The 19140-nt window shown below is 35.8% G+C and overlaps 1 long non-coding RNA gene across 1 annotated transcript; it reads right to left on the bottom strand.

Moving 5' to 3' along the window:
* On the bottom strand, positions 10302–11266 carry LOC109947599. Its single transcript, XR_002270375.1, has 3 exons — positions 11104–11266; positions 10931–10993; positions 10302–10732 (listed from the first exon to the last, which is right to left on the bottom strand). It is a non-coding gene; the product is annotated as an uncharacterized LOC109947599 (long non-coding RNA).

Here is a 19140-nt window from a genome sequence, read left to right as displayed (position 1 = left end):
TTCACCACAAATCCCTCAGGCTGGTCTACATACACTTCTTCTTTCAAGACACCATTTAGAAAAGCTAACTTAACATCTAATTGGTACAGCTGCCAACCCTTCTGTGCAGCTAATGCAATTAGAGTTCGGATTGTGTCTAATCTAGCCACAGGTGCAAATGTTTCATTGTAGTCCACCCCTGGTTTCTGAGAGTATCCTTTAGCCACTAACCTTGCTTTATTTTTCTGCACTAAACCATCCAGATTTAACTTGGTTTTAAACACCCATTTAACTCCAATAACTGGTTTTGATGAAGGTCTGTCAACAAGCTCCCATGTAGCATTATTTTCTATCATTGACAACTCATCCTTCATTGCCTTTATCCATGACTCATCCTTGACAGCTTCATCAAACTTCTTGGGTTCCATAATGCACAGATTGCATTGTGCTAGAATATCATCCAACTTTCTCCATTTCAATGGAGTGTGATCAAACCGTTGAGTATCCTCTACCCTGCTGCTTAGTTTGCTTGATTCTCCTTGTGAAACACGACCCCCTGACATGAGATCATGAATCTGATTCCCTACATGTGTTTCAAATGGTGTTGTTGCAAGATTTCTAGGCTGCTCTTCATAGTTCAGCACTTGCATTTGGTTCTCAGTCACTTCCTTCCAATTCCAGATTGCTCCCTCATCAAATATAACATCTCTTGACAACAAAAGCTTCCTAGTAACAGGATCAAACACCCTATAACCCTTTTCACAAGTTGCATAACCAACAAATACTCCCTTTGTGCTCTTGGCATCCAGCTTCTGTCTCCCTTCAGCTGGTTTATGTACAAAACAAACGCTGCCAAACACTTTTAAGTGAGCAACACCTGGTTTCCTTGTACTATAGGCCTCAAAAGGAGTTTTGTGTTTGAGTGCCTTGGTAGGACATCTATTCAATATATACACAGCAGTGTGTATAGCTTCTGCCCACAGATAATAAGGCAGATCCTTTTCATGTAACAAAGCTTTTGCCATTTCTACAACTGTCCTATTCTTCCTTTCTACCACTCTATTTTGTTGTGGAGTATATGCCATAGAAAACTGCCTTTGAATACCTGCTTCTTCACACAACTTATTGAATTCACAAGATGTGAACTCTCCCCCTTTATCACTTCTTACACATTGCACTTTAAAACCACTCTGCAACTCTACCATAGACTTAAACTTTCTAAAACAGTTTAGTGCATCAGACTTGTATCTAAGAAAATAGACCCAAATCATTCTTGTACAGTCATCTATGAGGAGCATGAAGTATTTGTTACCTGACATAGACTCGTTTTGCATAGGCCCACACAAGTCCATGTGTATCAACTCAAGAGGAGTACTTGCCCTCCATGCTTGGTTCTTAGGAAACCATTCTCTATGTTGTTTCCCAAATTGGCAGCCTTCACAGACTCCATTTACAGCTTCTAGATGTGGCAGGCCGTGCACCATCTCCTTTTCCTTGAGTTGGTTTAGCCCTTTTAAATGTAAATGCCCCATTCTTTTGTGCCAAATCCACGTGGAGTGAGACACACCAGCTCTTAAGGCAACATAGTCGGTTGGAGACAATGTCAAAGGATAGCATCTGTTTCTTTTCATTTCCACTTTCATGATGAGCTTCTCCAGTGAAGAGTCATCAAAAATACTGCACATATTGCTTCCAAACACCAAATGATAACCATGCTCATCCATTTGACCCACACTCAACAGATTTTCTTTCAATCCAGGTAAGTAAATGACTTCTCTGATATGCTTTGTACCAGTGCTTGTGTTAAGCACTAAAGTACCCATACCAGTTATGTTTATAAGTTCCCCTGTTGGCATCTGCACCTTACCTGTCACACTTGTGTTCATATCAATCAGCAGCTCCTTGTTCCCAGTCATATGGTTGCTGCAGCCGCTATCCACATACCATTCTTCATTTGCACTCCCTTTTGAAATAGCACAATTTGCATAAAACAGGTTTCCTCCTACTTCCACTTGGCTTGCGTTATTAGCTTTCTGCACACCTTTGTTTGTTGTGCACTCCCTTGCCAAATGCCCAAATCTTTCACACTTGTAGCACTTAGGTTGTCCCTTAAATCTACATTCTCCAAAATGGAACTTGGAGCATACTTTGCATTGCGGTTTCACTCCTTCTTGATGCACAAACTTTGAGCCATTTGAACTCTGTGCAGCACCAGCCTGCTGTGACTTAGATCCAGAATCCCATGGCTTGTTTTTTGATTGCCAATGTTTCTGAGACTTAGTAGGCCCAGAGTAAGCACTGTTCTTATCCTGTTTCTTTTCATTTACCGAGAAGGAGGCAAATGCCTTCTCAGCTAAGTCCACATTATGCATTTCAAACCGTTGCTCTTGGCTCTTTAATATTGCAATAACCTCCTGCAACTCAATAGTCTCCAAGCTCTTTGTATTTTCAATCACCAAACAGATAGGATCATACATTTTATTAAGACTGATTAACACTTTCTGAACCAGCCTTTCATTTGATAATACTTCTCCAAATGTTTTCATTTGGTTTATCAAATCATTCAACCGAGTGAGATATGCAGATAGAGGTTCATTCTCACGCATTCTCATATACTCAAATTCTCTTTGAAGATTCTGCAGTTTTACAGATCTAACCTGATCACCTCCATGATACTCACTGTAGAGCAGGAGCCATGCCATTTTTGCTGAGTCGGCATTTGCAATCCGAGGGAAGATCTGGTCAGAGACTGCATTTTGTATAATGCCTAGAGCCTTTGCGTCCTTCATGAGCACAGCAATCATCTCTGCATCTGCTTCTTCTTCCGATGAGTCTTCAACTTTCTTGGTCTTCTTCTTCGAGTCAGAAACTGGAATCCCCTTTTCTACCAGACCCCACAGCCCAAGAGATTTGAAGATTGTCACCATCTTGATCCTCCAGAACTCGTAGTTCTCACCGGAGAAGATCGGAGTTCTTACTTCTGAACTTCCAGATCCAGCCATTGTTTGGTCTGAATCACAGCAGCTTCTCTTCTCAGATGTTCAGCTGAGCTTCGATTGAGCTCAGTAAACTTCACAGTTTTACGCCCAGATCAAGAGACCCAACCTGGCTCTGAGGCCATGTTAGAGTTTTGAACAGATTTGTTGTTGGTAATTTTAATTTGCATTAGTTTGTACCTTATGTGTATTAATTTGCTAGTTTCAATATATCCAAAATAGATATTAATCTTCCACTATATGATATTTTAATATAATTTTTTTATAACATATGGTATTCTTATTCAATGATATGTGAGAATTATTTGTATAATATGTGAATTTTGTGTATCTTACTGAAAATTTTGTAAAAAATACTTGTATAAAACATTAGAAATACGTACGTACATGAACAATACCACTATTGTATGTTTGTTTTTAAAAAATGTGAGACGTGTATAGAACCGAATGTAGTATTGAAAAATACATACGTACATATATATGAATGCATACGTACAAGACTATGCCGCTCGTCTATACTATTTAATTATTAAAGACAATTAAAAAAAAAACAGTAACGCCGCCTGGCTATACTATTTTTATAAAAAAAAGAGAAAAAAGAAAAGCAGCCGCACAGAGCTGGCGGCCATTTGTAAAATAGTATAGCCATGCGGCTAGACGTTAAAAAAAAAAACCGCGTATGACCGACATCTGGTCCTTCAGGTTTACAAAATCATCACGAATCGTCCTTCAGTTTTTTTATGACACTAATAGTCCTTTAAGTTATCATCTACCCATCAAAATGGTCCTTACAATTAATTTCCTTCAAAACTAACATTAAGAAAATCGCTGCTCATTCGACCAAACCCAATCCTCAGAACTCTTTCCCTCCATTTCCTCTTGAGAAGTAAATTCTAAATAAATTGAAACAATCCAAGCTCAAGAGAAAGACCAACAATGAAAACTCTAGAGAAAAACTCATGCTCATGGATCAATATGAAATATAGAAGAAGTCCTGCAAATTCATTATCAATGGCACATCAAACACAGAGTCCTCAATAGTTTTTTAAGTACTGATGTGGTTCAACATCCAGTACGGAACAGAGGATGACTAAGACTTCATTTATAGCTGCAAATCTCAATGTGGCTGGCAATGTATCCACACCTAATTATGGTTACCCTTCAGTACCAAGCTAAGCTTTTGCGGAGTGTCTTAATCTTGTGGCTAATTGCTTGTAGTTGTCCTCATTCATTATGATTACCTAGGGGAAGGAAAACGTGTAAAAAGAAGAAAGACACAGTAGAGTAAGCTTAAGACATCAAATATACAGTTTGTTCATAGCTAGCTCAACTCTGTTTCTTTTTTTTTTCTCTTTTTTTTGGTCTTCTTTTCCCCTTCCACTTTCCTATATAAAGGCACACAATGCACAATTAGAGCAAGCTCTTTGATTTTTTTGGAGTCCCCTAAACCCTATACTATTTTTTTGAAACAAAAAATTGTAGAATAGCCGCCCGGCTATACTATTTATTAATAATAAGAATAATAATAATAAAGGACCATCCTAGTTGCATTAGTTTGTACCTTATGTGTATTAATTTGCTAGTTTCAACATATCCAAAGTAGATATTAATCTTCCACTATATGATATTTTAATATAATTTTTATAACATATGTTATTCTTATTCAATAATATGTGAGAATTATTTATATAATACGTGAATTTTGTATGTCTTACTGAATATTTTGTAAAAAATACGTGTATAAGACATAGAAATACGTATGTATGTATATGTACAAAACCACCATTGTATGTTTGCTTTTTAAAATATGTGAGACATATATAGAACACGAATATATTATTGAAAAATACGTATGTACATATATATATATATATGTAAAAGACTATAACCGCTTGTTTATACTATTTATTAAAGTCAATTTTTTTTTAAAAAAAAAAAACTATAAAGCCTTCCGGCTAAATTAGATCCCTTATTGCCGCACGACTAGACTATTTGCTAAAAATAAAAAACAGTAGCAGCCGCACAGCGTGTCAGCGTCTAGGCGCCCACGTGTAAAATAGTATTGCCGTGCGGCTATACTATTTTTTAATATAAAACAGAAGACCCCCACTGATTAAGCGCCACATGTCAACATATGTCTATTTAAAATAAAAAATAAAAAACACTGAATATAGCCGTGTTGCGGTACTTTTTTTTTTAATAATAAAAAAGAAGACCCTCTATCGATTAGGTGCCACGTGTCAAAAATTAGCCGCCCTAGCTATACTTTTTTTAAATTTAAAAATGGTAGTATAGCCGCGCGGCTATACTATTTAAATACATTATATTCAAAAGGTATAGCCACACGGCTATACGATTTAATAAAAATAAATAAATAATAAAAAAGGACCCTCCTAGTTGCATTAGTTTGTACCTTATGTGTATTAATTTGCTAGTTTCAACATATCCAAAGGTATATCTAATGTGGGGTGTGAATCGATGATCCACACCCCACATGTTGAAACTATGTACCAATACGGTTCGATCGGTTAAAAAAAAAATCAACATTGAAATGTTGGGAGACAAAGGAACCAAACTCCTAACCTCCAATTTTGAAATTGAAACACCACTGCATTAAGTACAAGACGTTTGGATGAGGGAAATAAACTTGGAATGTTGACAAAAGTCAAAAAATTTTAATTGACATAAACCAATTCCCTGTTTTAATTATAAAAAAAGAAAAAAAATCCAGAAATTCCAAGTGCCAAAAAACATGGAATTTGGAGGTTCCAAATCCAAGATGATAAACGTTAAATTCCAAGTTTAAGTATGTTAGCCAAACCAAAAACTTTACAAATTCTAGCACATTAATTTATGTCATTTTAAATAGGGAGATTCACTAATATACCCAAAATAGGAGCTGAAATTATAAAAAAACCCCACATGAAATGCACTTTAGAAACACACCCAAAATCCATTTACTACATAAAAAATGAGTGTTAAAGTTCCTATAAATTACATGATTGCCATTGATAAACTTAAAACAAGCCCAACACAACTCAAAAGGGTAATAAAGATATTTCATCTTATTAATTAAATTAAAAAATATACAATTGTTGATTTTGGGGTTTATTTTGGGTGTGTTTCTATGTTTTAAATAGTGTAGGGTATATTTATAGTTTCATGTCTAGGATTGGGTGTTTCACTAATTTTGTATTTTAAATTCTATAATTACTATTTAAAAAAATGCAAAACCACATAAGCCCCACGTAGCCACCCCCCCTTCCCTGACCACCAACCCTCATGGCACACTAGAGGTGGACATTTGAACTAAACTGATGAAACGAATAGAGTTGAAACAAACCGGAAAGAAAAAAACCGTGTTGACAAGTAAATTCAACATAAGCTCAAAACCCGGATATGACCATTTTGGATTGGTTCTTGTTCGAGTTCTTAGTATGGAAAAAGGGGTCCAAACCAAAATGAACGATTAAGTTAACTTGATTGGGAGTCGCATGTTCAGGCCGAAAACATATGGAAACCCTCTTAATGCATTCTGTAACAAAATTGCTAGGTTAACCATGTTTCAATTTAAGCTTGCAGAAAACTTGAAGTATTTCTTTCTTTTGAGGAAGAGGACTTTGATTAGTAGCTTTTTCGAAAAGAAAATAATAAATTATTCTTAAAAGGAAAACAAGGATACAATCTCCACCCCTGAAGATAAATATATAAAACTTGTGTGAAATCCTTCCAAAAAGAAAAAAGTGTGAAAATTTGTACAGGAAAGGATGTGCTATCCCCAATTTGGTGTTCCTTCTCTAATTATTCGACGCGTGTTATATAACTTAACAGATGTTTAACTTAATAATGTCCCCTCTTTAATAGCAAAAAGCTCTTCGCCACCAAGATATTCATGTCCATGTAGACACGGCCAAATGCATGACAACCTTTGCGCTCGTGGGAATTGACTTTGGCCATTGAAGGCAATGGCGTTGAGGGTTTTGAGAAGACTCGTGATTGTCGAATTCAGGAAATAAAAGAAGTTATTGGGGACTCGTACGCACCCTTTGGCATTTTGGTTTTTCTTATTTATAATTCCAAATAAAAAAGTTAACAGAGTTAACCCTTTGCATGTCAAATAATTAGAGAGGTGACACCAAATTGAGGACAGCAGATCCGCTCCCAATACATGATATTATATATTTTGGTACATCTATATATATAAAGCAAAAGGCAGAGAATGGTGAAACATTCAAAATACCAGAAAATGCCCTTGGTTAATGCAAACATTAAGAATTCAAATTATTAATTAAATGAGGATAATATGGTAAATTCACACTTTTTCATATTTAAAAAAATTAAAAGAAAAAGAAAAAGCAGATAATGGATCCTATTTTTATTGAACACAACTACCCATTATCTTTTTTAATTCTAAAATAAATTTACTTATTTTTTTAAAAAAACCTCTCGCAAGCGCGGAAGCACGTGCAGAGAGGCTAGTTTCTTTTTAAAAGAATTATAGGCAATAAATTTATTATAGTGCCAAATACTATAATGTGCAGGTTGGTTATTTTGTTCCCATTTACCATTTTTATTGCCTTTTATATCTTGAAAAAACCAACCAATTTTGTTAAACTTGGAGAAATGATAAATTATTACTATAACTGTAGCAAACTGCATCACTCGCGTTATTGTAGCAAACTGTAATTTCTAAAATGTATAAATACACCGATATTAAATACAGAAATTTGACGAGACGGTTAATAAAATTTATCAAACTCAACAATTAAAATCACGGCATTCTAATTAACACATGCATGCATGAAGTTTTTGTGAAATGTTTCGACTTCGCAGTTCATTACGCTCATGGCTACTAGGTGCGTGTGTTTTTATAATCAGATAGCTAGCCTCTCGACCCACACTCAAGTGAACGCCAATATGCTTTTTCATTATTACGAATAAAACTCGAGATCACATTATTGTACCATATTTCTAATAGAGGTAGGGCTTACAAATACAAGTCCCACCTCTATATAGAGATGTGGTATTATATATGTGGTTTATTTTCTATAATTATTTTTATGTTATCCTCATTTGAAAAGAGATAGTTGAAAAATATAAACATTAGGGATATTGTTTGATGACCTGCTAGCCAATCAGTGTGCCTGAGATACGTGGAGGTGACAAATAAGAGGCCGCCATGTATAACTTAGTTGTTGGCAATGTGGTCGGGTGGGATTGTCTGACCTAAACGCCCACTATAAATTTGTTATGAGGTAGGTGTGGTTGTCAAATGAGCGCAGTACCTCTCATAGAGAAAAACGGCTCTTCCAAGCTAGTTAGGGTTTCTTCTGTTTGGCTTTCTTCTTGAGAAAAACAAAAAAATGGAGGAAAATCAAAGCATCCTTCTCTTCTTAAATCAGAAGAGAGTCAAATACAAAGACTACTTTTCCGTGGAGATCATGGATCAGGTCAATTTACATCGAATCAATGATTTACCAGAAACTGTAAGTCTCTCTCTATATGTATATATTCTATAAACTTGCATAATGTGACTGAAGGATTAATTCTTGGTACAGGAGGAGGGCGTTCTGCAACACAGTGGCGGATGTCGTAATCATCGGCCTCGAAATTAACGGTACAATTAGTTTTTACTTATTCAGATGCGTTGGTTTTCGTATTTGAGCATATGTTACAAGAATTCTGAATATGTGAACTTAGAATTGTTTGCTGTATAATGAAAATTTTGTATAAATTGATACAGACAATGAGAGGGTGTGCCAGATGAAGAAAGGGATGCCTGTTGGAAAGAGCTCATCAGTTAGAACTACTGATACTTCGGAAGTATCCAGAATGACGCCGCAAAATCCCCATATTTCTCCTTTGGATGTAAATGTAAAGAGGATATTGTGAGGGATTAGCAATTGGCAATACAGGCGCCCAAATAGTCTTCCATAAAGATGTTGGTCCTGGAATTTGCAGTTCGGATTTGTTCAATTGAAGCAGATATGAGTTGTCAATACTTGTGGCTTGCACATTTAGTGCTACGCAATGTGTAATCATAGTAATTCTGCCAGCTAAAAGTTCACAATGTGTAATTGAATATATATATTTTTAAATTCTCTTAATTAGAAGTAGATTGAAATTGTCGAATCAATGATTTACCAGATGTTTGTAAATTTTCTATTAATGTGAAATTGTCGGAATTTATTTATTTTTTTAAGCAGTTGCTCGACCTAAAACTTGGTACATACTTTAAAGACAGTATGGTATGGTAGTTTCAAAATTGGTATTTCCCACATTCACACATTCAATATACTGAGCATTATGGCATTTCGTATTTGCCTCTTGTTAATGGAATGGAATTTCTCCCAGGCTATTGTGTTCTACGGGACGACATATGTACTTCTCTGTTTGAGTTTCTGATGAATCCTTTTCTTTAGAAGAAGCGATCAAACTCACATATGTGCATGTAATGGAGGTGCAGTGAGGAAGGAGGAGTGGAAGCTACCAGATGCCTATTTGGTATTCAACTTGAATCCAACTTTTTAAACTCAAAAACAAAATTTGAGTCCAAAACAATGAAAACATGTTTGGTAGCCCTATTTTTAAAAATTCAAACTCAAGAACAACTGAAAAAACACCCCAATTATTAAAAACAAAAAAAATATGTTTTTTTAGTTTTTTCTAACAACTCACCAGTTCTCAAATTTTTAAGATTTGAAAATAGTTTTCAAGTTGCATACCAAACAAGTTTTTGAATCTTAAAAATAGATTTAAGAACTACTTATTTTTAAGAAAAATCAAAGTTTTTGACTTTCCTATTTAAATATGATACCAAACGCTTCTTAAATGAATCTTACTATAAGAGACGATTTAAGACGTGTTGTATACTCCCCGAGAGCATTTAATGATATCTACAACATGGAATGGACTGATCACTCAAATAATCTCTTTAGAGCAATATCCATGCCAAATGTAGAAGAACTGTGGCTATTGTTAGAAGGGGGCCATTAATTGTAGCTAAAATTAACAATGGACATGTATTTGGAATAATGTTGCTCATTTCTACGCTTGTTTTGCTTTAAAATGTACTGAGATTTTGTGTGGATTAAGAAGCACAAATTTGGCTGGCTTTTTTCCTTATCTGATTGTCATGTAAACTCTTTTATTAAAAAGATGTGAGCATGCTGTAATAATCTACAATTGTTTAAGGACCAATGGCTTGTAAGTGAATTTGCAGCGTGGACATGTAGTAGGAGTGATTATAGAATAGTACAGTTACGTGGCACATGTTATACAAGTGTTATAATATAAGTGAATATTTATTGATACTATTCCCTAAAAGAGGGAAAATAAACCTTGTCGTCCATACTTCTCTACAAGGAGAGTAGAGCCTGCATTGATTCGACACCCTAGGCCTCCTTAAACTGGGGGTATAGGTCAGACCAATTACGTCCATAATTCTCTACCGGCTAATTTACACGGGGGTAGGTGAGAAAAATTACACCATATGATGTATAACAACAGATCGCAGATCGAAGAGCAGTTTGACAGGCGCGTAATCCCAGAAACAACATAATCCAGTCTATGCCATATTAAGCATTTGGCCTCTGATGCCACCTTCCAAAGGTTGCCAATTATGTACTGGGAAGGGAAATGAACCGACCATCGCAGAGCCAAGTCCTACCTATCGCTGCCTATGTGGAAACACAACAGGTTAAGCTGGAAGCCAAATGCTGGATGCCAGAGCTCCACACAAAGTTTGCTTGGAGGTCCTAAAATACACACAATTCAATTTAGATTATAAGAACCACAATTTTTAGTCATCATATTAACATAATAGTCTCCTCAAATTAAATACAAAAACGGCATCTCAATTTGATTATAGATGTGCAGAGATCAGTGAAATAAATTGATATAACATATTCTTATAATTCTGAATAAATTAAGCAAATAATTAAGATCAGGAATACCATTAATTTTGAGGCTTCTAGCTAGAGTAGCACTCATCGGTCTGTTGCAAACTGCCTCTCCTTCTGCACAAAAAAGAATCCACACAATCAAGTTGTTAGGATCAAGAGAGGTAGAGCGAGAGAGAGAAGGAGAGTGATAGTTTCGAGATCGTGAGACAGAGATAGAGACCTACATTTTCTGGTAAATCACCGATCCGATGTAAAGTTGCATGACTACCCATGATCTGAACGGAAAAGTGGTGTTTATATTTGACTCTCTTCTTCTGATTTATTAAGTGAAGGGTGGCTTGGTTCTCCACCATTTTCTCTCAAGAACAAAGCAAAAGAAAAGAAAACCCTAACTACGAGCTACTGCTGCTTGACGGCCCCCTGTACATCATAAGAAATATATAGTGGCTACGTGCGTGGTGGGTAGGTAGGGCAGACAAATTAGTCACCTAAAATATGCCAACAAATGTATTCCACTTGGCAGGCTCTGATTGTGTCACTCCACATATCTCAGGCACAGTGATTGGCCACAGGGGGCCCATGAAACTGTTATCGCAGCTGACTAGGAAACGGATAGAGCCAGAACTACCTGCATGTATTTTTGGATATACGACAACACTGCACATGAAGTAACCCCAATTAGCAACCTCAAATCATATGGTCTAATTGTTTTGTAAGTTGTAAATAATAATAGATAAGTGGGGTTCGTTGTATACAACTTTGAGTTTTATTTTTGGTGTCCAGAGGCTAGTTGCACATAAAATATGTACATATTTAACATTGCTATTTTTTCCACTAACTTCATTTCACACGTCGAATACATAATAAGTAACTTAGAATTATTTCATGCGAAGAGAACTTTGACGACTAGGGTTTCTCCAGTTTTCTTTACTCATTCTCCATGTTGTCTATTTCAGTCTTCTTTGATTGTCTCTTTGGATTCTTCTTGGTGAATTGGGTACGACGTTTTTTTTTCTTCTTGTTCTCTGTGGGGTGGCTGTGTTGGCTTCCTTTCTAGGTCCCAAGCAGCCAGTCGCTGGTGAGGGATTAAAATAAGTTACTAAGGACTCGTATGCACCCATTGGCATTTTTTTTTTAATGCCAAATAAAAAAATTAACAGAGTTAACCCTTTGTGTGTGAAATAATTAAAAAGGTGACATTGACACCAAACTGGGGACAATAGATCCGCTCCCAGTACATGATATTATATATTTTTGTACATTTCTATTTAAAGAATTATAGGCAATAAATTTATTATAGTGCCAAATACTATAATGTGCAAGTTGGTTATTTTCTTGCCATTTACCATTTTTATTGCCTTTTATATCTTTAAAAAACCAACCAATTTTTTTAAACTTGGAGAAATGATAAGTTATTACTATAACTATAGCAAACTGCAAGACTCACGTTATCGTAGCAAACTGTAATTTTTAAAAGTGTGTAAATACACCGATATTAAATACAGAAATTCTATGAAAACGGTTAATAAAGCTTATCAAACTCAATAGTTAAAATCACGGCATTCTACTTTACACATGCATGCATGAAATTTTTGTGAAATGTTTCGACTTGGCAGTTCATTACGCTCATGGCTACTAGGTGCGCATGTGTTTTTATAATCAGATAGCTAGCCTCTCGACCCGCACTCAAGTGAATGCCAATATACTTTTTTATTATTAAAATAAAATTGGAGACCACATTATTGTACCATATTTCTAATAGAGGCAGGGTTTACAAACACATGTCCCACCTCTATACAGAGATGTGGTATTACATATGTTTATTTTCTATTATTATTTTTATGTTATCCTCATTTAAAATGAGATATTTGAAAATATAAACATTAGGGATATTGTTTGATGACCTGCTGGCCAATCAGTGTGCCTCTGAGATACGCGGAGATGACAAATAAGAGGCTGCCATGTACAACATAGTTGTTGGCAATGTGGTCGGGTGGGCTTGTCTGCCCTAAACGCCCACTATAAATTTGTTATGAGGTAGGTGTGGTTGTCAAATGAGGGCATAGAGAAAAACGGCTCTTCCACGCTAGTTAGGGTTTCTTCTTGAGAAAAAAAAAAAATGGAGGAAAATCCAAGCATCATTCTCTTCTTACATCAGAAGAGAGTCAAATCCAAAGACTACTTTGCAATGGAGATCATGGATCAGGTCAATTTACATCGAATCAATGATTTACCAGATGCGTTGGTTTTTGTATTTGAGCATATGCTCGTGGCATATAATATCACAAAACGTCCTAAAAGTTCACAATGTGTATAAATTGATACAGACAATGAGAGGGTGTGCTTGATGAAGAAAGGGATGCCTTTTGGAAAGAGCTCACCAGTGAGAACTATTGATGCTCTGGAATTATCCAGACTGATGCCACAAAATCCCCATATTTCTCCTTCGGATGTAAATGTGAAGAGGATAATCGTGGGGGATTAGCAATTGGCAATACAGGCACCCAAATAGTCTTCCATAAAGATGTTGGTCCTGGAATTTGCAGTTTTGATTTGTTCAATTGTGAAATTAGTACTTAGGTGACGAGGGGTAAATTTAAAAGATATTCAATCAAGAACGCAACAACCTTCACACACTCTAGACCTTGACCAAATACTCTTATGATTAGTCAATTGTTAGATATGAATTATACCAAACAATAAGATACACAAAGCATACCAAGATGTACCTGCAGGCCTAGAGAATTACTAGTGACAACCTAGGCACTCAGAAGGACCCATCAATCTAGGCATCCCCTGTGCTAGCAACAACTATGGTGAAAGTGTGTGAAGACAACATAATCAAGCAAACACCAAACAACAGAAAAAGATGACTAGTCAACCGCACAAATTCAGATGACTAGTCAACTATCAAGAACACAAACCTAGAAAATTTACAGAGATGGAAACCAGAAATTGTTCACCCAGAAACCCACCATTGGGAAAAACTAGGAGTCATCAACCGACCAGGCAATCCACTAAGCAAAAAGATTCTTACAAAGAACACTAGCAAGCTCAAGAAATTTCTAGGTCTATTTAGGAAGATGAACTATACCTCCTTTATGCAATCTTCTTCTCCAACTTAGCAAAGCTTGAAGCTCAGTTCTTCATGGCACTGGCAGCTCCTTCTCCAGCTCTTTCATCCCATGGCACTAGCTTGCAAGCTCTAACTCAGATAGAAATGAAATTTGGATTCATGGAGAAAATGACCAATTTCTTCAAGAAACCATACTCTTGAAGAAATCAATCTTGAATCTGACGTAGATGTATATGATAGAGTGTTTGATCTAGCAAGATGAAGTTTTCATATTTCAAATGCAGTTTTCAAAAAGAAACAATTTGAAAAACTCAAAGATGAAAAATATGAAGGTTACTCTTGAGGAAGAAGAAGCGAAAGTTTGCTATGAAACTTTCCAAAACTTGTCCCCAAAAGTGACGGCTGCCAAATGAGGAATTCTTTGGCTTTTACCAAAAATTCCTAGGTTAGAATAGACACATGGCAGCTGAGAAATTCGTAGAAAAGGACAAAAAAATGATTAAGCCTCAGCTGGAAACAATGAGCTGGAATCCTAATTGAAACAAAGGTTGACTAGTCATACGAAGGAAAGATGACTAGTTATACGAATGCAAGATGACTAGTCATACGAAGGAAAGATGACTAGTCATAATCTTAAGAAATTTAGTGAATGCAATGTAGTGTAATGCAGAATTTACCTTGTCAAACGCATTGTTTTCCATCAGAATGTAGGTAGATAAGAACACCTAGAGAAGTAATTCTTAATCTAAACTTAGAGCTTGAGAAACTACAATGATTGTCCTATTACAAAATTGTCAAGGGAAGCCAAAAGAAAAAACTCAAAATGCATACATTAACAATCTCCCCCTTTTTGGCTTTCCTTGACAACACACTCTCTAAATACACTCAACCCAAAACCAAACCTATGGAGATGATGAAATGCAGTACCTGCAAAACAACAACCAAACTCCCAGGCACAAGACAAGCATATTATATCACAAAAATTTGAAGCAATATGCAATATATGCAATATGGGGTTGAGAGTGTTCTCCCCCTTGTTGATAAGGAAAGAGCAAAAAAGCAAATATAGAGAAACAGTAATCAAGTGAATTAAACACAAGTCACATAATCAGATTTGAACAATATGCACATGACACGGTTTGATTACAAAGCAAAACAACATTTGCTCAAAACAATACAAGAAAACTCCCCTTATCAAGTTGCATAGACTACCCAAGCAAAAAGATCCCCAACCTGTCCAAAAATACTCCCCCCTGAGTATCATATAACATAAAGGAATTAACCTTTGATGTACTAATCCAGCAAACTGTCCATAAATAGCCAACAAACACAAAAGTGCATCCGACTAAAAATAATAAGAAATGGAGCACAAGTTGCAAGGAATCATACCTAAAGCAATTAAAATCAAGTGGCCGAATTTAATTTCAATGTGTACACATTACACATAAAGAAACTCTCCTAAAAAGGCAGAGTTTAAGCAATATATTTATCAAAACAAGGGACAACCAATGAATTTTTCTTTACACACCATAGTGCAAAATCAAGATAGAGCAAAAAGATTTCAAAATTTAAGGCATCAATCAATGTCAAATTTGAAGAAGGCACCATGCAAGATGAACCTTAAATTTTTGCTCAAAATTGAGGACATGTGAGAAAGAATACAAGAAATAAGTCTCTAGGTTGTCCAAAAAAACACAACATAGCTTCCAAAAAGCACAAGGAGAAGAGAGTGGACTATGAAATGGACTAGTCACGCATGTCTAAATTTCAGGTGGCATTAAAAGACCAACAACCTCATAGACACAGCCAAGAACAAAAGAGAGCAAATCAATCGAGATAAGGCTTAGGAAAGCAACATTGATGTATGAAAATGATAAAAACAACCAGCAAGAATGTTTCCAAAACACATGCATCTCAAAGAAACTCCTCCAACAAAATAAATTAGCCAACAATCCAAAACTCATATAGAACAATAGACTCGTAAGGATTTCAAGAATTATGTTAGGCTAAATCATTTAATGTGGGAACACAACTTATTAAGATGACTGATCATAGACCAAAGTGGCATCATCCAAACACGACCACACATAAACACAGTATCAGTGTTAAAACAAAAGGTGTAAATGAGACAAGGAGAACACAAGTGAGCCTTTGTGTTTTGTGTCATAACCAATGGTCTTGGTTCTTAGAGAGTGAAAATTAATTTCACCAAAAGGCACAAGATCCCTATTAAGCAGACGACTAGTCAACCACAATCAGCATGAGCATATGTTGACTAGTGAACTCAAACAATATCATAACAAGCAGCAATTTTAGTATTCACCCTGAAGAAGACATGATTTTGGTTTTAAAAACACAAACATGAACTAGCAAATATATCAAGTGATCAACGATGTATTAGCTACTATAGCCTAGTCTAAATCTTCAAGCACAGTAAGTAAGAGAGAGAAAAGATAACCACATGTGCAAACAAAACAATTGCAACTAACTCTGATAGATAGAATATGAATTAGATTTTATGCTCAGAGATAAGCCAAGATGGACAGAGGAGGTTCAGAGCCAAAAGAAAAACACAAGAGATGAAGAAATATCATTCTTGGAGAGACAAGTATAAAATGAACCTTCAAGACAAACTCAAAGCATAGACTCAACCTATTTGATTTTTATCACTCAATCTGGTGGCCATTTTTTATGTTTGTTATTTGCACATCCCAGACTTAAGTGCTTGAGTGGCCCAATTTTGCGGCTCTTGCTCTAGATTCTTCAATCATATCACCTTATACCTTCCTAGAGTCGTGACTACATTGGTCACACTTCCCTTTTTTTATTTTTATAATTATTATTATTTTTTAAATAAACAAATTGCCTAAGAGAGTGAAATAAGATAGGAGATTATAACAATGATTGTCCACAATGGATCACAACACTTGTCTCACCAAGAGGACGTAAAAACACCAAAAAAATTCATCTAATGGCTCCAAACTAGAAGGGGGAAATTATGCACAAATCAGGCAATGCATAAAATGATTCAAACTTCACACCATCAGAGATCAGAAGAAATAGATGTTTTTGACATTTGCACACCAAGTAAACAAAAATTTATATTTGACTAGTCAACTAAAGCGAAGATGACTAGTCAACTGTTCTGCAATGTGCTGAAGATAAGGAACAGACAAGCTAATCAATCAATTGAGCAAAGGCCAATGGACTACCTAAGTGTGACATGTTTATAAAAGTCCAAGGCCTTGGTGAGTATATCTGCTAGTTGTTTCTCAAAGGGAATAAATTCCAAAGATAGAATTTTGTCTTCCACAAGATCTCTAATAAAATGGTGCCTAATGTCTATATGCTTAGTCCTAGAGTGTTGAACAGGATTTTTAGAAATATCTATAGCACTCATGTTGTCACAATAGATTAGAAAGCCTGATTGAGCAAGACCATAATCTTCCAACATTTGTCTCATCTAAAGGAGTTGAGTGCAACAACTCCCAGCTATAACATACTCTGCTTCAGTAATGGATAAAGAGATAGATTTCTGTTTTTTGCTATGCCAAGCAACTAGGTTGTTGCTTACATAAAAGACCCTCCCGGATTTTCCTACCGTCACTACAACCTGCCCAATCAACATCACTATACCCAACAAGATTGACACAAGTGTCATAAGTATACAACAACCCAAACTCAAAAGTCCTACTCACATATTTTATGATTCTTTTGACAACAAACAAATGAGACTCTTTGGGATCACTTTGGAACCTAGCACAAAACTCCTACATTATAGGAAATGTCAGGTCTACTTGCAGTCAAGTAGAGAAGGCTTCCTATCTTGCTTCTATAGAGAGTTTTCAACAGGGACAGATGAGCTGAGATTCTGAGGTTGATTATGACAAGTTGACAGGTCAACTGGAACAGAATTGTCAAGAGTTGACTGGTCAACCAATTTGCTAAAGGTTGACAGGTCAACCACTAGATCCAGACCTGGAGATTCTCCCTCAAGAATAGAAGATAAAAGACCATCCTCATCTAATGCCATCTCAGTAGAGGCAGCAAAGTCATCAATATTGACATGATGGTTCCGGTCCTATAATTATATACTCTATAGGCTCGGCTTGAAGTGTAATACCCAAGAAAAATTCCTTTGTCACTTTTAGAGTCAAACTTAGCAAGGTGTTCCCAATCTCTTAAGATAAAACATATGCTACCAAAGACTCTAAAATAAGACACATTGGGTTTCTTACCTTTTCAAAGCACATAGGGAGTTTGTTTGGCACCATACCTCAAAAACTCCCTGTTTGAGATGTAAACCCAAAAAATGTTTAGCAAAATCTTTGCTATTGAGCATCACCCTAGACATCTCAACAAGAACTCTTTTTTTTTTTTTTTTCTCTTCACAACACCATTTTGCTGAGGTGTAATAGGTGCAAAGAACTCATGCTTAATTCTCATCACCTCACAAAATTTCAGAAGCTGAGAATTCTCAAACTCAGAACCATGATCTGTTCTAATTCTTACAAGAGGCAGATGACTAGTCATCTTAACTTTTTGTAAAAGATGGTAGACAGATTTAAACCTTTGAAAGGTTTCTGATTTTTCAAGCAAGAGTGAGACCTAAATAAACCCAAAGAAGTCATCTACAATGGATAGGATGTATTCTTTGCCACCAACGGAAAATGTTTGGACAAGACCAACAAGATAAATGTGAACAAGTTCAAAAGAACATGAAATTTTGTTGATCACCCAAGATTCAAAGCACTATGAGAGAGATGATTGAAAGATATGCATGCAATGACCACATTTAAAAATAATAAAACAAAAGAACAAGGTGCAAATGCATGACAATGTATCTAGGCTCCATGAAGCACATACAAATAAGAGAATGGTCTAGATACATAAAATAAAGAAACTAGTCACCAACATGAGGAAGAGCATGGTCTTCCTTCTTGATCCAAACTTGCTTCACTTTTGAGACTTTATGAGGCAAAGAGATCACCTTAGGAATTTTGACAACTTTATAAAGAGATCATTCACTTGAGTTTGAAGTGAGTCATCATTTACTTTCTTGAAATGAACAAAAGGCTTTTGCTCAAAATTCCTAAAATCAAAACACTTTGGTCTAATGTGTCCTAATGTGCCACACTGATGGCATATAGGAATGAACCTTTTTGGTTGTAGGAAACCAAATTTT

This window comes from Prunus persica, chromosome G2, assembly GCF_000346465.2.
Source record: "Prunus persica cultivar Lovell chromosome G2, Prunus_persica_NCBIv2, whole genome shotgun sequence".
NCBI classification, from domain to species: Eukaryota; Viridiplantae; Streptophyta; class Magnoliopsida; order Rosales; family Rosaceae; genus Prunus; species Prunus persica.
The sequence above is the reverse complement of the archived record's forward strand: the minus strand, read 5'-3'. Positions and strand labels throughout refer to the sequence as shown.